We start from the raw sequence: 24203 nt of genomic DNA on the forward strand, positions 1-24203 counted from the left end.
CTTTTGTCAGTACAGCCTGGAGAGTATTGTCTCCTATTTTCTGACCCTGACACCCTGCTGTCACCAATCATGTCCTAAAACACACACAAACACACACACACACATGTTCTATATACACACCACATGCTTGAGTTACATACTACCAGGACAAGCCAGTCGGGTGCCTGACAACCACAGCCATGGAGGAGACGTGAGGACGGGAGGGGGAAAAAAGGTACCCTAGCGTGTTAGTTTTCTGCCAGGGAGTTCCTATTGACCTGTTAAACCTTTGTGACTGGAACAAATGCAAATGGCGCTGACTTGTTCACACAAAATACTAAAGGCCCATTCAAATGAGGCCCCGGTCCACAATGCAGCAGTGGCCGAGCACTCTGTGGAGGCAGGGCAGCCCCCAGTCTGAGCGAGCGAGTGAGTGAGAGACAGAGATTCTTTTAGCCATTGCACAGTTCATTCTGGTTGTCTGGTGGAGAGCAACCATCCACTCTCATTACTTCTCCTTCATGAGCGCAGACACACACGCACACAAACACACACATAAGATGAAGTCACCTTACACCTTTGCTGTAATTCAACCTTTTCGAAATCACAAACACTGTCACACTGCGATGAACTTTACCCCATTATTACCTTATATGCAAGAGTTTGTAATTGGATGCCAGGGGACCTGAACTGGACCTGTTATCAAGCATGGCACCAGTCGGGCTTGATAATCAGGCACACTTTAAACCACTTTGGATTTTGCGAGGATACTCAGTGAGTCTCCGTGGCTGATATCATATCCAACTTTTTAATTCTGCCCACAGGTTATTAAATAAAAGAATGAAGAGAGAGACCAAGTACGAAAGATGGGAGAGGAGTAGAAAGTGCCAAATACATAGACGGGAGAAAAGTCGCATAAATACCTACAGCAAAGACAAGCTTCCCTCTTGTTTAATTATTATGTTCACTCCAATACAATAATAGCAATGCTAATTAGGAATAGTTTACCCATAATAGATAAGTTTGGTTGCACAAAATTAGAATGCAAGTAAGGTGTTTACATGCTACAGTAATGGAAGAAAGCCAGACAGCCCAACTGAGGTTTTCCATATTTCAGAGAATGAGCAATTCAAACTAAGATCGGACATTTGAATGAGTCCACCCACAACTGGGTTAACTGGGTTACAAAACCAAAATTCTTCTGCGTGTAAGTGTTGTCTCTGATGCTAAAAATGAATGCAGTCAAGGCACTGTGGGAGGCTTTGGGATGAAATTATCTATTAAAATGCCAACAAACCACCTTTGAATGGAATATGGCATTGTATGTGCAGGACAGATGCTCAGTTCTGCTAGAGCACATTGGCCTATAAATGGGACACAGAAATGATGCATCTCATAAAAACAAATCTGATACTGAAAGAAAATGCTTTTTGACAGCATATAGCACAGTAGGTTGATGGCGGTCATTGAAGGCTGTCTTGTTCCACCTCTTCTCTCCAAATAAGAGATTAGTAGAAGCCTGAGGATGGCTCTCACCAGCACATCTGGACAGCACCTGATGTGGGGGATGCTGCCTACCAGACCTCCAATAAACAGCTTCTATCAAACGAGGGGTTGTTTCCGAAAGAACATATCTGGTGGGAGGTAAATTAACCTCCCTAAGTAACTTTAGTCATCCTCTCAATTCAACACACTGTGAATGAAAAAACGAATTATGGCTTTGCATATAATATCGCAACTTTTTTCAATGTATGCAAATATTTCTATGACAAATTTACCATTTTTTTTAAAAAATACCTGTTTTAATTGATCGCCATAAGAAACACCTGTCTAGTTTCATGTTATTGTACACACAGCATGACTCTAACATTAGTGAAGTGATCAAATCCAAAATATTATGTATTGTAGTCCATGTTAAAATTCAATATAAATGATATGAATGTAAGATAAATGTGAAATATTTGTATTATGTGTAAAAAGTGTAGTTTTTTGATACAACCATATGAAAAGATACCTTTTAAACTGAGTAAAGAGTCATTTGATACTAAATCCTCCTAAAGTACAGTCAGAAGAAAAAAGCTTTCAGTTCTTTGGAATTATCTGTGTCCATAAATTTAAAGTCCAGATGAAATTACAATAATGAACAAATACCTTTTACTTCAACTAGTACCAAACAAATTGTTATGTTTCTCTTGTCTAAACTGAAAACATGCAAATGTCCACCGTGATGGGTAGAAAAAGTATGGGAACCAGTCAACTAATAATATCAACAAAAAGTGGAGCTAAGGGTACCGGCAATCCTCTCAGTGAAACCAGATTTAAGCTAAGGCTCAGAGCAACCACACTCATTTTTTAAAAAGTATGTTTCGGTAAGATTTAGCTACCAAGTAATCTCAAAGGGTTCCTCTATTCGTCATCTTTTCCTAGAAGTGTGTGTCCAGCTAAAATGGGACAACAGAAAGTTCAGTAACGTAAGAGAAGGGCTTGGAGAAATAGCTGTGAGTTGAAAGAAATCATTGGAGCTGTTATCATTGTTAAACATGTGGTCTTGCTGTGGAAAACACAGAAGAAGCCACTGCTATATCAAAATCGCTACACACTTTATGTATTAAAAAAAACAAAACAAAACATGTAGCACTGCATATGACACATGCCAATGTCAAAACACCATCCCAAAGGTGAAGAGCGGCGGAGGGAGCATGATGGTGTGTGTCTGGACAGCTAATCCTATTGAGAAGGAAATTAATTCCCAAGTTTATCAAGGTCTGAAGAAGGTCAGTAGAAGTTTAGTGATGCAGCAGAGCAACTACCATACAAATCAAGATAAACCTATTAAAGAAGGACTTTGACAACAAAAAAAAAAGAAGAGGAAGAAGCAACTGCTGCCCAGACATTAACCTATTAGAGATGTTGTAAAATGACCTCAGGGAGTTGCTCACAGCGGACATCCGAGGAATATAGTCCTAAATTTCCCCTCAACATGATGCAGGTTTGATCTGCAACTTGAGAAAACCTGTGTTTGATATTATTGTTGCCAAAGGAGGATTGACCAATTATTAAATCCAAAGCTTCACTTACTTTTTCCACCAGCACAGTGAATTTTTAATGGGTGTGTTCAATAAAGTGTTATTAAATTAAGCACTTTGTGTTTGTCTATACTTCGTACTTAGGAACATCAGATTACATTTTATGAGTAAAAAAAAAAAAGAAAAAGAAAAAAGATTATACCAAAGAAAGGTAAGATGCTGCTTTTTATTTTATTTTTTCCATTTTCAGTGAGATGCTTTGCAAGAAAGGTAATTTCATCCTATAATGTTTCTGTCGGCCATGCTATATGTGGAGTGACACCTGCAGAGGTCACACATGAGCTATAAGTCTGCAGGGAGAAGCGCAGAGGATTTGAAGAAGCAAGACAACACCAGAGAGAGACAGAGGTGATAGTCAGAAGTGTTTTTTATCAGCATTTGTATTTTCTGCTTTATGTAATAGTTTAAGTTTTACTATTATTAGAGACATATAAAACTGATATTACTCTCAGTACTGCTGTATGACTACTAAAGCTATTTCTGCTTTGCAATAGTAATCTTTTACTCCACCACATTAAGTTTAACTTTTTTGACAGCGATTCAGGTTCACAGGCATGCAACTGATGTAATGCTAAAGAGTGTAAAGGTACATTTTAAACTACCCAAAAATACAAGGAAGTTTTTCCTTGCCACTGTCGCCAAGTGCTTGCTCATCGGGGGATCTGTTGGGTCTCTTTAAATAATTTTAGAAAGAGTTTGGTCTAGACCTGCTCTATATGTAAAGTGCCGTGAAGTAACTTTGTTATGATTTGGCGCTATACAAATAACTCTGATTTGATTTGATTTAGATTTGTATCAGTTGCAATATAAAACCATTGCTTTAGTTGATAATTGAAATGGAGGGAGGCATTTTTCAGAATATGTGCTTAAAATAGATCCATAATAACTTGATGCTTATTCACATTTGGCCCGAGGCAGAACACTGAGGGGTCCCGAATCAAATGTCGACACTGGAAAACAACACACAAAATTTTAAAGAAAGTATTCTATCCCACTCCATCAGTCCAAAGCATGTGCTGCAGCCAATCATTCGAAGCCACAGAATTTTAGTTCATAGTGAAGAACCTACTGGTTCCAAACATACTAAATGTGTCATGCTGAATTATGGGGGAATGGTATGAATTGATGCAAGAGACATGCACAGTTTTTCCATTTGATGTAATGGCGGTGCCATAAAAAGACAGTTTCTTGAGGTGGAATATTTCATTCAAAACAAGAATTAAATTCTGTGGCTTCAGTGAAGCCTCATGTACAAAATACTCTTGTATATGAATGTGTCACGTGTGTGGAAGAAGGGTTTTTTCTCACTTAGGAAACACTTATGATTAAGAGGAACATCAGGTTTCGAGCTGCTTGGATGAACTCGGTGAACTTTTCTGAGCCTGACATTGATCTTGTACTACTGGAATGAGACTGCACGAATAAACTCCACCCATCTGGTATCCCATGTAAGTGAAAACCAACATGATAAAATACTTACAACAAGGATTTCATCCTGTTACGTGCCTAGCTCGTTAAAGGAACCTAATAATAGTGGCATGTACTGTATAGCAGTTACAAGTGCTCTTGTCAAGAATGTTGTTTACATTCATCTTTAGAGATCATGCTCATTAACTCTTAGGAGTGCATGATCACCCTGGCGTGATCAGTTCCCAAGATGTCTACAAAGCGCTGCCAAGAAAAAACTAGGTCACCTAGAGTGCTGCCGTCAACATCACCCAAAAGTGCAGATTTCAAACTCTCTCCTAGTTTTTGTTTGACGTTGATGGACCATGTTAAACCGGATATAGGATGATTTTAATTTAATAGCACGAAATTATTCATCCGAGCATAACAGTGTGATGCGATGAGAGGGGCAAGCATTGCACTTCTTCTATATATTCGTTATTTTTTGTCACTTTTACAAAACGACAAAAAGTGGTTGAATCTGCTGATAATAAACAAACTGTTTGTAGGGGTTCAAATCGGAGTTGATGATTTCTGTGTATTTTGGGGCCCAGTGAGTTTAACAGTAGGTTAAATTGAAAAGTAATTATCAGATCATATAGATGAAGTTGTGCTTTAAAAAAAAAAAAAAAAAAAGACAACAAGCATGGGTATGTTAAGCACTTTTTAAATGGCATATAAAGGCAAATCAAAAGTGTTCAGAAACGGCCAAATAGGCTCAGACCTCTAATTTGACACTATTGTCACAAAACTTCCCTCTGAACACAAGTTCTGAAGTCTTTCTGATAACTTTTATGAAACTATTCTCAAACCAAAGCTATCCTTATTGAATAAATTCACAGCACAATTCAATCTAAATCCAGAGACAGTTTCACAAACTACTTCGCTTTCTCCAGATTAATCTTAAATTTCCATTTTCATCTTTAAAATTTATATATCCGGGAAAGATTAAATGTACATTTTAATAAGACACCTGCCTGAGAGATACAGTATAAACCCAAAATGGGTTATGCACTGTATGTACATACAATTTGCGTTAAAGCCATAGCTCTGACCTCAAGCATTCAGGGAATTTCATTGTAAGTAAGGGTGTGACTAAAACAACTGAAACTGAATTTGTTAGCCACCAAACTTTTTTCCCCGCTCGTGTCTTTTTGCACACAGCCTCACCAAACGTGTGTGTCGATCAGTACTCACCCGCTTCGCTGCATCTGAGGTCTTGTGGTTCCGCACCCTGTTGCCCTGCACGGAAAACACAAAAGGTAGGAAAAAGCTGAAATCACAAATCAAAAGAGTGGAAAGTCACAGCTTTGCTGTCCGATGTGCCATGTGAAATTTGATTGAGAGCTGTGACTGATTATGACATGTGATGTGCAGTTTGGTTACGTGTTGTTCTCCCACATTGCGCCTTTTCATTTCATTTATATGACCTACATAATAAATAACATAATAGATATGAATAAAAAAGTAGCATTAGAGCAGTTTTTTTTTACTTTCAGCCAATGAAAATGTAGATTATGCAAAAAGGAGCGGCCATTTACCATCAAAAAATGTAGAAAATAACAATAAAAATTATTAACTTTGCCAATTCACTTTTCAGGAAGGTTAAGCACAGAGTCATCGATCAGCTCAGACTCGGCTGAATGTCTATGTCAGGTTCAAGTAAACATGGGTAAGCCGGAGACTTAAAATGGACACGTTCTCCGACTCCTTCTTGTTCTTCTGCCACACTGATACAAATCTACGCAACAGCAAATAAAGCCAAAGACAACACCACTGCATTATTCCACCAAAAGTGCACTTGTCTATCTCCACAATTAATTGCTGCATATGTATTCATGAATATTTCTTTTACCGTGCCGCAGCAGCAGTGGTGCATTGTACTTTGTTCCAGTTCAGTCTCATAGATCCACAACTCAAACAGTTAAAGCGAAGAGGCTGAGTAGGTGGCTTCAGAATATCTGGTCTTATTTAATTACTCAATATCCCTGTTTACCGCAAAATGCACATGAAACCTTAAAGGTGAGATTATCTACAATTAGGGCTTAGGTCATGCCGTTTCAACATTTTCTAACATTTGCTTTGGCCTGTATTTGATTCTTGGAACAAGTGTCAACTAACATGAAATGTGACCGAGAACAAATTTAAACTCATTGACCTCAGTGTTAAGTTTATAACAGAAAACATCATTACAGCCTTGGCCTGCAAGGAAGATAAAGTATAAAATCAGCTTTCAATAACGCCTGTTATTTGGTATTTCAGCTGCAAAAGGAAATTCCTCTTAACCATTCATCGCTCACCCAGGAAGGTTTATTTTCTAATTTTAGCTTTTGTTCTTTGCATACTATCACAGCTTTAAAGAATACAAAGGGATTCAGACTCCCTAACAGCCCCCCAACACTGGCTTTAATAAAGCCAGTTTGTGTAGGTGTTTTATGCTCTTCTTTCTCCTCATAAGTATATCAAATCAAATCAAATTTATTTATATAGCGCCAAATCATAACAAAGTTACATAACACAAGCAGCCTCTTTTTGCTGTAGGTATGTTAAAACAGAACCGGAAGAACCTGCAGTGCTCCCTACAGAACCCTGTTTCATTTGCTTTTCATCCACCCCCCCACCCATGTTCTCACAGGACTCGTGAACTCTCCATAAACTCACTGATTCCCACCAGAATGCTGCTGTCTATCTGAGATCAGTAGAAGTGGAAATAAAACAAAAAAGTGAGAAAAAAAAAAAAAAGCTGAAACAGGGAATAAGGTATGGAGAATGAAGAGAGGAAAAGGGAGGGAAAAACAAAAAAGAGAGAGAAGCAGGCCAGATTGCAGAGGGTTGAATCAATGCAGTGGCCTGGTCCCTTTTTTTCTCCCTTTTTTTTTTTCATTTTTTTTCTCTCTCTCTCTCTCTCTCTCGCTCTCTCTCAAATGATTCACAGTGGAAAGAAAAGGCCTTTTCCCTGTCCTCAGATGAACTCCACATCAGCTTCCTGTTAGAAAGGCAAGGAGGAAACACCCAGAGCAGCACGCGCGTGCGCACATACACACACATACAAATACATACAGAGGAAGGCCTTCACTAGTGGATTCTTTGCTGCCAGGGAAATTAGGTCAAGCACTTAAATGCCCTGCACTGAGATACACGGAGATTTAAAACGTGAAGTGTTTGGTGGGGACAGCAAAGACATACCAGACCAACAAACATTCACACACAGACTGCACTGCACTTAGAGATACACACCAGCTACACAATATACTGTCAGCTCATGGCTTGCCACATTATTAAAATTGAAAAAAACAAAAAACAAAAACTGAAATAATCAGTGACAGACGCCCACTGCTTTTACTCTTAATAAACCATCCATCTGTGCAGATTAGAACAAGACAAGGTGGCTCAGGCGCACACAAAAGAATAAACGATTAGTATTTGAAAAAGGAAAACACCTTTTAAGACTCTTCACAGGGAGAAACTAAACCTCTGTGTGCAAATATTCTCAAAACGACCTGATCAGGGAGTGACAGGAGTCTCTTAAAACTCAGCTCAGGACAGGACAGCACAACACACCACACTGCAGTATCAGCCATGTACGCCAAACTACCCTCCTCACCCCCCACCGCCGCCCTGCTCCAACAACCCCGCTGCCTCCCACCCTCTGACCTGAAATGCCCTTAAAGAAACAACACACCACAGCGTCATCACATTCAATCAACTATTCATAGAAAGGCTGGATTGCACTGGGCCTGATCTTGCCGTTTAGGGTTTCAATCAATTGCGTGAGATATGAGAGACTGGGAGGGAGAGTGGGAGGGAGGTGAAGCTGTTCTGAACGCAAATGAGAGAAATTTTGGGTGAATCCAAGCCTGCTCTTCTCTCCATATTGGCCACTGCAGATATGCCCCTCAAAGGCGCACTGAGCTGCAGGGTGGCAGGGTAATTCAGGCAATAATCTCACTAATTTTCACTCTGCGGCCATGTGCTTTCTCCTGTCCCACTGACTCACAGTGGAGAAACGAGCTCCGGCCTATTGTTTGAGAACCACCTGTGTTTCTACTCTATTTTCTCGAAAGCACAATGGCATTTTCCTGTTTATAACGTTGACTTTGCTTTATAAACATCCAATACATGAGCATTAATACATCACATAAAAGTGCTAGTTAGTGACCAGGAACCGTGGCCAGTGACCGACCCGCTTCATTTTCTAGTGTTTGAGAGTTATGTTTCTCTCATCACCGAAAGGGAGAGAAAAAGAGACATGCAACAGGAGACAACGCAGTACTAGCATAACACCATGTTCTGTCAGCCAACACAAGTCTTTTCAAGGGAAAGGCTTCTGTGTGGTAATTTTGAATGCACAGAAACTCACTTAACTGGCCAACTAACCTGTACACGAAGCTTCGAGAGCACGCACAAAAACACACACGCAAAGAGCAAAACACATGACCAGATATATGCAAGATGCCAGAGATGATCTGAAGGGACAAACAACCTCTCAAGGTAAACTGATAACTGTGGCGTGTGTGTGTGTCACTTTCAGCCCTTTGTTGCTCTGGTGTGATATGGGGGAAAGTTATCTCAGTCGAGAACAACATCAATGGTATGAGCTAGGACAGCTAGAATAAAAAAACCAAACAAAACAATGCTGTGTGACTCTCACATGAGATGAAATGTTGAAATGTGCATCAAAACAGAAAATAAAAAACTCATTCTGTATTTTCACGCTGTGTAAATTAAAAATTATTTCTATTGCAAAGCAAAGAGCTCGCTACAATTTTCAGTGCACTACTTCATTTTACTTGAGTTGCGCACCGCAAGATCGTGGCCGAAATTATTATTTGTGACGAAAATGTGTAGTTTTGGTAATTAGTAGTCTATAGTCACAAGAGAAAATTATTTATGCTATTGAATTAACTCTACATAAACCTCTACAACACAGATTTTTCTGCTGTGTAAGGGGAGAATCCGTGTCATACCTGTATAACTCCCCAATGTCATACACACGCACACACACACACACACACACATATATATATATAAATATATATATATATATATATGTCTGAATGTTTGTGTATATATATAAATACCAAATAAATACTACCATACACATTCTCCTTTTATCTCATAAAGCGAATTAAGTTTCTGTCTCTTAAAAAATATAGTTCAAGTCTTTCAAAGAACCTGCGTGTACACATGTGAAATAGCCTGGGAGCCCCACACAGACACTTCAAACATTAAAAATACATTCAGCTACTGCTGAGCTGGCCCCTCTCGGATTTCAATGAATTAATTTCATCAAAAACTTCTCTGAGGGAAACCACAGTGACACATCAGGGGAAACCGCACAGCTCCACCATATGTCTCATGTCTTACATACACTGATCATCTCAGGGCGAACAGCTCTGGAAAAGCCGCTTTTCTAATTAAATGCACATTTTCCTGATATATTACAAATTGCTTACTTGGATAGCGGAGATGGTTTTTTTCCCCCCCGCTGGATAGACGCGATGTGGCCGGCTGCTTATCTCTGCATCGGGGTTAACAAAGGGAAAGATTATGCCTCTCTGCGAAGGGAAACTAGGGCACGTAAAGGCGACCTCTTTTCTTGTATTGCGATGAGAGGGGGGGGGGGGAGAATCTCCAGCCTGGCGACCATTTCATTTTCCCGTGAAGATGACACGATGCCCGGCGCCCATCCTTCAATTTGCCCAAGATTGTGTTCAACGTTAATCGGCGATCCCCCCCCCCCCCCCCCCCCCCCTCCCTTTTTATTTATTTTTTTTTTTTTAGCAGCCTGAAAACTTCCCCCCAAGGACTGCGGATCGTTTCAGTCATAACAGTGTCAACATCCCCTTTGCCCAGTCTGGGGGAAACACACAGCTGCACGATCACGCTCAAAAGAAGTCCGCGATCGTTGTTGTTTTTACGCTATTTACGCAAATGTAAACCATTAAGAAAATCGCCCAACAAAGAGGGAAGGGTAAATGAAACACCACGTACCGATAGGTGTCAAGTTCAAGTTGGACGGTCTCTTCCTCCTTGGGTGTCCAACTCCAAGTCCGCGGGCTTTATATTTCCTTGTCCTCTATTATGTGTCTGGACCCAATAAGAGCAGAGAATCAAAAATAAATAAATGAAATAAATAAAAAATAGAAATCTAAATGAAAAACTCAAAGCGACGGTATTTGTTGAGAGATGCACAAAAGGTCATCATTTTGAATATGTTGGGAGCCGAAAGCGGCTACCAGACCAATGAAAGATCCCCCCCTCCCCCCCTCCTCCCCCCCCCACCACCACCACCACCACCACCACCAACCCCCCCTCCACCTTCGGCTTTCTGTAGCCGGCCGTCCAGCTCGGTTCAATGGGGACACAGGCTGCGTCCTGCGCCGCCGATCAGCCACAAGCGTCAGGTTCAGCTGAGGTGAAGCCCCGTTATACAACCACAGGCTGGGTGTGCGGTGCTTCTTTACCGTCTCCTAAAGCGGAGAGAGAGAAAGAAAGAAAGAAAAGAAAGGACAAACCACATTGAAATATCTGCAAAAAAAAAAAAAAAAAAAAAAAAAGAAATATCTGAAAAAAAAAAAAAAAAACAACAACAACAACAACAACAAAAACCAAGCCTGTGTGGAGACGATTATTAAGGGCTCCTTCCCCCCCCCCCCCCCCCCCTCCTCCTCCTGTCGCCCCCTCCGCGGAGCTGCTCAGCACTGTTGCACTGTTTGCTCTTCGGTGAATTTACCTGATGTCAGCCTTGTGAAAAAGACATTTTCACCATCACGTCCACTTCACTGTGGAGCTAAAAGCTTCCCCTCAGAGCCACCACCAACAAGGACATCCCAATTTGGAGAAATTAAAGAGACTAATGCCACCGTGTTTTCAGGGATTGTTAAATGTAATAAAGTACAATTAGAGGGCACACACCTCAGCTTTAAATAGGATTATATTAAAAATAATACATGTTAGTCTTCAGTGCCCCCCTCCTCTTCTTCTGCGTTTATCTGCTTTGGCTTTGAAGTCTTATTAATATTAAAATATGTATTTCAAACAAGCAAGCACAGTCAGGGTGGACGTTTCTTTTTTTTTTTTCTTTTCAAAAATGGAACAAAAACAAGTAATCCTGAGTATCACATATCTGACTGTGTCTCCAGCCGGCGATGCTAAAGGAGCTTTAATAAATAAAACTCACCTTTACACCAAGCTAAGTTCATTTATCAGGCTAGCTGCAGTGTTAGCTCCACGGCTAATTATTCTAATTATTATTATTATTATTATCGTGTTGTTAATGCCAAATCAGGAAGTCAGGTGTGATTTAAAAGCTGAATTTCTCACAAGTGTTGTCCTCCGGTGATGAGGATAATGAAGGTGCAGGGAGCCGGGAGCAGAGCACAGGTGACTGGGGGAAGACATGCCCAGACATGCGGAGTTCACCGAGTTGTCTCCCGGATAGCTTATTGATCAATCAGCTGTGGAGGAGAGAAGAGGCGAGGCCGAGCTGTTAAAGGACCAGTCCGACATTTCAGAAGCCCGCGGGGGGCCCAAACACACAACACTTGGAAAGGTGAGCCTTCACCTAAAGGGTTGGAAATACTCTGAATACACAGCAAAGGTATTAATTCAAATAAACAAAATGCCATTTGCCTTTGAAGAGAAGAATATTATTAAGTTTGAGAACAGTGGACTGAATTTAAGGCTCAATCTGAGTGACAATTTTATTAAAGAAGACTCAAGTGTATTTTTCATCTGTTTGCTCTCTCTCCCTCTTTAGATAGATAGACAGACAAATAGACAGACAGACAGACAGACAGACAGACAGACAGATGATATCCTCTTTTGAGATTTTAGTAAATACATCAAACCACAGTTGACAACATATAGACAGAAACAGAAATGTCCCAGTCCATATGCTGAGGGTGGACACCTGCAGAGTCGCTGTTTAAAATGCACAAATTTTAATGTGGATGCTAAATAAGAGCATCACTTTTCAGAATATAGATAATATTTTTGAATTTTGAAAGGCTGGGATAATAATTAACTTTTTAACATGGACTCTCTGGAATCTTTATTAACGTTCCCCTTCAGCAGGAAATGTAATGATATGGAAATTGGTGAATGAGTAGTAAAAAGTTAATTATTAAGTTAACTAGTTAATAAAAATCCTTTCAGTGGGGAAATCAGTTCAGCTGATTTACCAACTTTATTATCCTATAAAATAAAATTTGGGGAAAGGTTTTAAATTAAAAACACATTTGTTAAAATAATCTCTTGCAGGATGCTTCACTTCAAACTAATAATATAGTAAAAAGGGAATGTTTTCATGTCCAGCAAGTTGTACAGAGGGCTCATTTATCCAGCTGTGTATGTTTAAATCATTGTTTGTGTATTTGATTTTGTTTAGTTTAGTTTAGTTTAGTTTTAGTTTTGTTTAGTTCTTTGGGAGGGGAGTGGGGCTCTGTGCACATGAGCTGAATATTCAGTCTCACTGCAAACTGGTACTAAGTGTTAGTAAAGCTGTGCTGACAGGTGATATTTCAGCCGCTCTCACTGACTATGCTGTGTGCACAGTGCACCAATATCCATCTGCAAAGATACAACTATAGGATAAAGGGTGTGTGTGTGTGTGTGTGTGTGTGTGCCTGTGCTCCTACAGCTCTATTGCCTATGGGCTGCACAAGTATACTACAGATAACAAGGATTAGAAGGTGACACAAGTTCATATTGATGGATATTCACCTGCCGTGACACAAGACAAGCACACAAGCACGCACGCACACGCACTTCCTAATTTCACAACAACACTTTCTAAGTAATGCTAAGAGTGTTATATTTAAACCTCTGTGGCCACTGCTTATAATGACTGCTTTGAAAATGACAGAAGTGTGTGCACTTTTATTTTAATTCAGAGTTGTCCTGCAAATTCACTTCAATTCACCATTTCTAAGAGGTGCTTAAAAAGAAGAGGAAAATTACAATCAGTATGCAGTTACTCACAGAGGCACAATTTGTAATGACTTTTATATTGGAGAAGCAAATATTTGAAACATTGTTTAACAATAATGGCATCACATAATGAAGCAGAGTTTTTTTTTTGTTTTGTTTTGTTTTGTTTTTGTTTTTTTGTCGGTATTACTTTCATATGTGATATGAAGCCTCTTTGAGCTCCGAATATGCAAGATCCCATTTTCACTAATATCACAAACACACACACACACACGTACACACAAAACATATTACGAATGAGGGTAAAAAAAAGTTTAGAATATGATAGTTGTAATTTAAGCAAGCCCAAAATTGTAGTGAATTTTTTAATCCTCAATTTGATATGAATTCCTTTTTTATTAGATAGATGTTTTTAGCTGCATTTATCACAAACCAATTTGTTATTTTGCCCGAATTTATTTTCTATGACAGAGCTCTTTGAGGTTATTCATATTATTTCTTATTCATTTTAATTAATTTAATTAAGATATAAAAAAATTACAATGAAAGGAAAAATGTTCTTTGTTGCTTTTCTTATTGTTACTTGATGTTGCCAGGCAGAAACCTTAGCAGGAAATCAGTAGAAAATCTAAATGTTGTGGTAAGGTGAAATATCCCTTTAAGTATGATATTAAGAGAGTTTAGTCAGCCTGATGGATATAATGTAGATATGGTATGAGGCACTTATCCAAAACCTTACACTTAAATGGACTTCACCACTCAGTACTCATGAATCTTTCATTTTTTATGATATGTGTGTATCCTCAATCACTTCGTTATATCAATTAAGAAAAAAAGGTATTGATGGGAGAAAAGTATCAGCCCCACTATTAGCCATCTTTGATGAGTTTTTGTTTGCAGAATTTGAACCAGCAACGTGTTTGAGGATATGAGGAGAGGAGAAGATTGTAGAGGTGGCCAAGGGACTCCATTTGGCACTGCTAATTTGCAATCAGACACTCTCTTTGAGCTCTCTCTCTACCGTGTCTCCAGACAGTGTGGATGGCAGCTGAGACAAAGCTAGCCTTTTCTGCCGTCTAAGACCCCTCTCAGTTTTATTTCAGGCCACTGCTCTCAGACACAAACCATTCTGCGTGGAGTACCTAAAGACAGCACCTAGAGCAAGGAGACGAGGAAGGAGCAAGGTCGGAGGAGGAGGAGGAGGAGGAGGAGGAGAGGCAGAGGGGACGTGTGGAAAAAAAATGTGGGAGGAGGCTTTGTAGAGGGCCAAACTGCTGTCTTTCCCCCCACCGCCTTCACCACCAACCCTACCCTGATGGTACCCTGGCCATGTTTCTCTCTAACATGCTGCAGTGCAGTGTGATGCCACGCCCCACCTAGTACCCTGAAAAGACTTCAGTCTTCCTCGCTGACATTGCTCTGTCCTTTTCCTCACTTAGAAAAAATCTGATTCCACAAAAGTTTTTTGTTTTGGTTATTTTAAAGAAAAATTTAAACGTGTCGAGTTTCACAAACTCCTGAGCATCTCATTTTGGCTACTGCACATGCACCAAATAGAGAAAATACTCTGAGGTATAACCTCCAAAAGTGCACCAATGTGATACACCAGATCGGGCCTGATCATTGAAGACGGTTCGTATTTCAGCGCCACCAATGTCACTCATGATAACTAACATAGCCATCTAACCGCGCAGTGTAACACCCAGAGGTACAGGGGTCACCTTGTGGGGGAGGTATGAGAGTCAGTACCGGGAGACAAAAATTTGGACCAGAGCATCCCACCCATCCTCATCCTCCACGCTCCCAAATAGCTTCTTTTTGTCCACCTCCTCCTTACTTTTCACTCAGTACTCTTTCATCAACACACCGTAGGTTGGCTAAGCATGCCTGTTTTTACAGCAACGCCCTGTTAAAGGAAATAATAAAAATGAATAAATGATGATAGCTTTTCCTGTGACTTCCTCAGATCAGAGCATCCTTAGTGTCCCTTGTATCTGGTTTCATCATTTTTCAAATCCGTATGAGCACAAATGCATGCACTACTTTCTGAATGTGTCTGTGCCCCCGCGTTATCGCTTTATTATCAGCAGTCCAGTGGAAGTACAGTATGTTGTGACTTGGTTGCCACAGGTAACAGGTCAATGATTACCCACAGGGCCAAGGGTATCCTCAAGCTCAGGTCAGAGCCACTTCCCCAGGAGAGAGAGGAACAAGAGGGAACAGCAGCTGCCGTCTGTAACTCTAGGCCTGCGTGGTTATCACTGTCTTATCTGCTTGAAAAGCTGCATTGTGTTCACATTGTGTATACGCACTGTGTCGGCGCAGGGGCACGCGTCAGGAGTGGATGTGCTTTTTTTCCTTCTGAGTGGTCATTTTAAACACAGAGATGCGATATTCGTCACATGATTATCTCATTTTGAGTTGTCTGCCACGTGTTCAGTCATGACTGAATCAATGAATCCCTGACTGGACCATTATCCTTCATTACACATCAATAGTGTTTAAAAGCAGACCCGAAAAGTACAGCTAACAAAAATAAAGAGGGGGAAATGACTTCTTTCATACCTCTACTGCTTTGGGCCGATTCCCACAGGTTGTCTCACTTATTAGCTGCTTTCCTGCACTGAAGCAAAGAGCACAATCCCTCTCAGTCTCACTCAAACACATAACAATACCAGAATCGGCTGCATTTGGGAACCCCACCATTATGCAACATCCGACAGACTAATTCGTTAAATTTTTCCTTCTGTCAGGCCAACAAAATTGGCCTGAAAGGTTGCAGGTGGAGGGCACAGGAGACTAGGAAGCTTGTTGCTGAAATGCAAGCAGGCTGAAGTCGGTCACACAGTTCTAACTGTTAGTGGTCTGGATGGGTTAGAGCACGGGACACTGGGCAGACTGTTGGGAAAATCCTTGAGGCGTCCTTGAGGCGATCCTGGCAGGGCTCAGTGGTCACCCTGACCCCTACTCTGAGCTTGACCCCGGCTATATCTTTAGCAGTGAATGGCACAAATTACTGGATCGCATGGCTCTACTCCCCTCTTCAATCCCTCTCTCATTTCTCACTTTCTTTTTCTCCGGATGACCACAAACAGCCATTGTCACTGCAGACCAAGAGAACAATTGGGTTCTTATGCTGTGGCTGGTCAGGGGATGGGAGGGTAAACTTCAGCAATGACTGCACTAAGTAAATTATAGCTCCAATGGCCTGCGTGGTTTGGAGAGGCTGCGCTTTGTGAGAGGTCCTGCAACTAGAACCACCAGTTCAGCACATTTGTTGCCCCTGCAGTGTAAAATAATGATGGCACAGCAAACACATACATCCCCCTCCACACACACACATACACACACACACAACGCAGTTAACTCACAGAATAAGGTTGTGAGAAGCTCGAGTAGCTCTTTTTGGAAAGCGCCCACTATTTAAACTATACTGAGTTACATCTTATGAAAACTGAGTAATTGCGTGACTGCAGGGCAATGAAGGATTGCCACAGTCCTGCTCCCTCTCTCCCTCCCTTCCTCTCTCCCTGTCCCCCCTCTCAGATCGAGGCTCCGCCTGTCAACTGTCCTCCCGCGCTCCACTTGCTCCACCCTCCCGCCCTATCCTCTTTCTACATGACATCATCTGCACATCTGTCATCCCAACAGGGTGCTGGTGACACAGACAGGCCACAAAATTAGTAGAGCTTTCTCCCTCCGCCTTTGTCACCATCTCTTTCTTCCCCACCGGCTCTTACTTTCTCGCTGATGATCTTTTTCTCTCTGTCCCTCTGAACTCCCTCACCCCACCTCCCCTTTCTCTATAGGTGCTTTTCTTTCTTCCCTTGCACACCTTTTTTTTTTCTCCCCCTTTTTCGTCTCTCTATTACATCCTGTAAATAATATGGTAGCACACTACATTACATCTCCCCGTTTCCTACGATGTGGCACATACATTTGAGCAGGCAGGAAGCAGCCATTAAACTAAATGATCCATGGGCCTCACCCCAGCCTTGACCCGTGTGATTGTAAGCAAACTCAATCAGCAAGGTCAGCAGTAACACGATGTGACTCTTAGGAAAGTTTTTCTCTTGACTTTTTCTGATTTGAGCTATTAGAGCCTGCTAAAACCGGTTAAGAGGTCGTGGTTTTATTAATTTGTGTGGTTAGTGTGTGTGTGTGTGTGTGTGTGTGTGTGTGAGAAGGAGGAAGAGAATGAGAGCAGGAGAAATTTTTAGTGTGTTTCGGAAATGCCCAGCCCATTAAAGGCTTAGTATTTTCAAGGGGGATAGAAACTTACAGAAGTGTAACACATGTTTGATTCCCAAAGCCCCAGTGCAATAATTCCTCATATATAACTTACTGACAGCCTAGATCAAGTCATATCGGATCACATCACCTGCAGTTATTATTATAATTTTAGTTGATGTAAATGAGCAAATATTCTAAATTCTATACTTAATTTAAAAAAATGGATACCTGTCATGTATACTTTCTTTATCTGCAAGCATGAAAAGGGCCAATAGAGTTCTTAAACTAGTCCTGAATTTTATTTATGTATTTTTTTTTTTTAAGAAATTCTAAACAAGAGTGTACAGACATTAAAAGCATTATAAAACAAAAGCCACTAACAGGACATTTTTCATTATTTGTTGCAAATGACTATCCACGTTGGGAAGACGAGATGCCTAACTTTTGATTTTCGGGCCTTGATCTGGGTCAGATAGTGTTGTATCTCTCACAAATACCAACACAGAGTACAACAGATGGGATGTGAACTCGGGATTATACAGGGAGATCAGGACCCCTGCGACTCAGACATACTCACACCCACACTCCCAGCTACCAAAATGATAGCTTTTTTTTGTATTTATGACTCTTGATTATCCATTAAGAAAATCTTACTGATTGATATTTCATGTTTTGGGAACAGCATGGTGCCAAAAAGCAAATGTGGTACTGCAGTGTAACTGGATTCGGCATTTAGAAAGCACTTGATGTGATTTAGATCTGTTTTTCTACTTACTATGGACACTTTAGCAGATCTAATGGTTTACAAATCATGTTTTCAATTATAACCGACTGGCTGCTGTTTCTATTAAGTAAAGATGGTTACAAGACTGCAAATTCTAATTTGTTTGTATGTAAGTTAACACAGGACCATATTACTAGCAGCTTTAATTGGATTTTGTATTGTCAAAATGTTCTATGTGTTAAAAAAAAAAACAAAAAACAACAGCTTGTAGAAAAGCAACAACGAACACAATTATAAATACATTTTACGTTCACGTCCAGCTTTGAGATTCTTAGAGAAAAGTGCCACATGTCCTGTGTTTATGGGAATAAACACGACGGTTAAATTTTGAAATTTCGATGGTAGGAACCAAGATGGTGGAACTCCTGAGGGGTGTTGGGAGTGACGGGGCTGTTGGACAGTTTTGCCTCCTGTACTTTGAAATATAGGAGTAAAGAGCCCCCTTGAGGATCCCAAAATTGCTAACCTTACCCATCATAAACAGCAGACATGGTAATATTAAACTCCTAAGTCTCCACACTAAATACATTAGCAAACATATAAATGGGTTCAAAATCAGGACTATTCCCTGGTCAACGTCACAAAATATGTTCTAAAAATGTAATACCTGACTGAATGCTAAAACAACATGATGATAAATTATCTTTATACTGTTGAAAGCACAAGGTTAGTGTCAGTATTAAAAAACAAACAAACAACAAAACATAACGGTTGCTTTTCTAGTGCACTCATGAAGAGATGTTTGACCCAAACCAGAGAGGGCTGCTCATTATTGAGCTTTTCTCTGGTGCTCTGTCTCCATCTGCAGTTATAACTGAATAAAGACAGAAAGAGGAAGGTCATTAAAATCAGTGAGGTACAATTGTTGAAAAGTAGAAAGAGAGAAAAAAGACTGGTACCACAAAGAGTTTCAAATGACTACCATGCTGATAATAAGCAGTTTCCACTGGTTTGTATGAATGTGCTATTTTCTATTAGCATCCCTGATCCCTGCCAGGTCTTATAATTTTTTTTTTTTTTTCTGTTTTGGCCCCATAAACTTTCTCATGGATTTGTTTTCACAACCTTTTTATTTTCTCAACATCTGCAACATGTTTACTACACATATCTGTCTTCCTACACCAAAAACATAAATCCTGTTTGCATAAAAGGAAACTTTTCTGAAGACATTTATGTACCTCGTGGCACTGTTGAAAATATGGCCTTCTCATCATCTGCTTTCAAAAAGATTCAAGATGCTTCAAAGAAAATAATTGCTCCAAAGTGGAATTGTTGTTCTGCAACATGGGAACAATTTCCCTCTGTCATCTTTTTGGGTTTCATGGATACTCAGAGCTGTGTAAATTAGATTTGATCACAAAGTAGTTTCATTTAGTTGTATCATAAATACTCTCTTGCTTGTTAACCCCCGGGGTAGTTTGGTTTTTTATCCACTACACTCTGTGTCCCCTTCACAGTGCGGGGGGGCAATATTCAGCTCACCAACCACACTTAAGATTTCTTGAGAATTCCAGCGTGCGTTTTCCCCCATTACACATACAAGGCCCATGTGTTTGTCTTTCCATATTAAAGTTTAAACAATTCATTTGACATTGCAAAGAAGCTTGTAAGCCATGTGAGGTGCTTATATCTGCAGTGCATCAAGAAAGTATTCAGTCCCCTTCACCTTACTCTGTACTTAGTTGAACCACCTTTGGCAGCACATTACAGTCTCGAGTCTTCTGGGTGTGACAGGATACGCTTTGAAGGCTTAATTTTATTTGTATTTTTGACCATCTGTCCAAGCAGTGCTTCTCCAGCTCTGTCAGGTTGGACGTGGACTGTCAGTGGACAGCCATTTTCAGATATCTCCTGAGAGGCTCTATTGGATTCAAGTCAGGGCTCTGACTCCTTCATTGTGCTGATGGAAGGTGATTTTTTTTGTCCCAGCTTGCGTTCCTAAGCGCTCCGAGCACTCCAACTTTGATTCATTAAGCTCTCCCTCAACCTTGACCACTCTCTCTGTCCTTGCCACTAAAAACACTCCCACAGCGTCATTGGGACAGTGAAGGTGATGAGTGGTACCTGGCTTCCTCCAGATATAATACTGATTCATAGGGCCCCGACAGTTCACTTCTTTTTTTCCCATCAGGCAGAGTTTGTTTCTCACTGTCCTTTAGGTATTTTTTTGTGTGTAGCTTTTTTTTTTTTTTTTTTTTTTAAACAAACTTTCACTGAGGAGAGGCTTCTGTATGGCCATCCAGCCATAAAGCACAGTGGTGTCAACAACTGTCCCCCTGGAAGTCCAGCCAACATGACCACTCCATCCTCGATCACCTTCCCCGTCTCTCCCCACTGCTCAGTTTGGCGGCCTTCCCTGAAAAGAGTCCTAGCTGTTCCAAACCTCTTCCATTTAGGAGTTATGGATAGCACGTTGCTCTTGGGAACTTTCAATGCAGCATCTGGCCTTTCACAGATCGCTGCCTCAGCACAATCAAGTCTATTTAGCTCAGATGCTTTGTCATCTGTTAGGAACATCTTATGGTTAATCAGCTAAATTTCAGGTATTAACAGCAAAGGGTCTGAATACTTCGGTCAATGTGAATTTTAAGTTTTTCCTTTTTCATCAATTTGCAATGTCTAAAGTTCTGTTACCTTTTTTATTATAGGCTATTGAGAGGAGACTGGCGTGGGGAATTCAAATTAAGTTACTAAAAGCATTTTTAATATTGGTACATTATTTTTGCATTTTCTCAGCATAAGTCAAAGTATTTGTGAAATAAAAACAACAACAAGCATTCATATTAATTAATTAGCGACAGTTATGGGATTTATCCTATAACTAATCAAGTTGCAGGACATATGGTCACAATCCCTCCTGTTGTTCCTGAGTAACATGTCTAAGCCACAATGAAGGCCTTTGACTTTTGATCACCCTATTTGAAGTTGAGTCAAGTCCAAGTGGACATTAGTACCAAACAAACTAACAAATATAATATCTCCACAGCTGTCACCAGCACAGGGGCATATAAATAACAAAAGCTCAACACGTAAGGGGCAGGTCTGGGTGGCTGAGGCAGCAACAGCTGCTTGCAATGTTGGCATGAGGTAATCGGCAGAGGACAGGTAAGGACACATAACATTCCTGTCCTCCCTCATGAAAAAAAAAAAAAGGACCTGATCTGTAACATATTTGCTGATAATAATCGGAGTAAATAAAGTAACTAAAATCTGTGCATAGTAGCAAGTGTGTGTGGGGCAGCAAGGCAATGTGACCGTACCTTAGTATCAGGTTATAATGGACATGCTGTACACACTCCTGAATAGATGAGACGTTACCAGTCAGCTTAGCCACAGCTGTGAGAAAGTTATTTTGAAGCATGAATAAGGAGCAGATGCGTATCAACTAACAGAAGCATGATTCCAATGCTCAGCCTGAGCGACAGCGTGCTTTTCTGAATTGTTACTAGTTTTATCATCTGTCTTTTGAAGCAGCAATGTAGCAGAAAATATCACACTACTCTGCTGAATTCGTGGCTGCTATGAAACTAGTTCTCTGTGGAAACAGGATTGGCAGAACTCATACTTATTCACCCATAACTTGTGCTATTTTAAAGAAAAATCCCACTACGGATTAATTATAGGACGTTTACTGTAATGATCAACAATACTTGTTTCCTCAGCAACCACTCAGGCACCCTGTTGAGCATTCAGGGCCCAAGGACAAGATAAGCAGACAAAATCTCATAGAGCCATAAAACGCCATTATTAATCTGGCCTTTTTAGGCTCCCATCCAGCTTGAGGCCCATCTGCGTCACTGCTCCAGTCTCGCCCTGTCTGTCTCCGTGACTGTCATTCATTATTGTTAAGTGGATGATGCTATCAAAACCATCCCTCTCACACTGACAGTCGTTTCAACAGATCAGAAAAAAACAAGTCATGTCAGTTTTACAGCCACTGTTACCAATGAGCTGATGTCATGTGCAGCAGCAAAACAAATTCCTGCGCAGCCCCACACTTCTCATGTCTCCCCGTTCACCTCGTCTTCTGCACAAAAGTATGAAAAGAAACAGATATCAGCGTGTGATTGCCAGGACAGTGAGTGCACACTGCTTAAGTGCTATCTTGGCTTTGGAAATTGTGGTTTAGGAAGATTATTTGGACAGAAAGAGAGAAGGAGAGGGGGTGAGAAATAGACAGAGGAACTGAGAGAAAGTCATGCGGAGCACACATACACAAAGGGTTCTGCCTCTCTTGCCCCTGAGCCAGAGGCATTATCGAAGAGTTGACTACTGGAATGGCTGCAGATTGAGCTCCTATATCAAGGTCTCAATAACCACCAGCAATTTCGTGGCAAAGCTGCTCTCATTCTTTACAAGGTACATCTGACTGCAGCTATAGTTACACAAAGTCTGAGTGGGCATAAGAATCGGGCCAATCTTACAACAGCCAAAAAATGAAAGCTATTTTAGTCTTTTATACTCCAAATCACTGCTATCTCTCAAAATGCTTTGTTGGCAGCTACTGAGAATTTAAATTAAAAGGTTCATGGCCACAATACTATTCTCAATATTTTTCTAAGAGAAGGTCCTACTTTTGTTCAGATGATTTATATCTCATTTTGGAACAAATTTTATTAATATTATCTCTTTGCGGTTATTTGCTCAACTCAAGTAAAACTCAGAATGTCTCAATTTTCAGTCTCCAAAATGTCGAAAATACGTACTTTGTCCTTGGTCCACTGTGAAGTAGACCTATAAAACGCCCCATCCTTTGAAGGTCCTTGGAACTGAACCGGACTGTCCCCTCCCATTGTACTTTTTTTGCTCACTTCAAAGTTCCACTGCAAACAGGGCACAGTTTGAAGGCAACATCTTTAAAAAGGAGGAAACTGCAAAAATCCCTTTCGTGTTGGCCTCGTTGGCCTTCCATCCAATTACGCTTGGGCACCTCAAAGACTTTACCGGTTTAACAAGATTCCCAACATAGCAGAGTGTGACACGTAGGGCAACCTTTCTCGCTTCTTTAAAAGAGAAAACAGGCTTAAAAGCATCTTTTGAAACTCTGCCAAAAATATGCTTTGTTTATTGAAAAAGTTGGCCAACTCCAACCTAAGAATTACTGTTCTTCATGCTATGCAGCGATGTTTAGCCAGATGTCATGACGTTTTCCTTCATGCCACCACATGAGGGCGTATTGTTGATGATCCATGAGCAGAACACAGTATGTGCTGCAGGAACACAGTCTGATCAATTGACTGAAGAACTTCAGCAAGCATCTTCCTTCCAGAGGAGCCAATGAGCAAGGAACTGAAACCCCAGCAGGCAATTCACACTTTTATTTTGGTCTCCTGTAGCCACCTTTAGGACAGAAACTACAAACTATTAATATTATCATCTTAAAATACCCAATTCATTATTTTACCTATAAATTGTAGGAAGGAATTTAAATTGGCCACAGGCTAGTATGACTTGTCAGTCTCCCATGACCAAAATATATTGTTTACTGCCAAATAAGGTAAATGTAAGCAGAGAATTCTCACATTTCAGAAGTTCGAAGCATTATTTTTGCTTAATACTAATTTAAATTATGAATCACTCCTTCAAAGAGTTTGTTCATTGACTTTCGGATGTTTGACTAATAGATAAATAAGCAGAATGTTCCAGATCCAGACGAACTCGCTTTTCATCCAGTACATCTCATAGCTTCACAAACAGCAGCCACACTAATTTTGCTATACAGGCCACTTTAGGGGACGGAT

Source organism: Echeneis naucrates, chromosome 23, assembly GCF_900963305.1.
Source record: "Echeneis naucrates chromosome 23, fEcheNa1.1, whole genome shotgun sequence".
NCBI lineage: Eukaryota > Metazoa > Chordata > Actinopteri > Carangiformes > Echeneidae > Echeneis > Echeneis naucrates.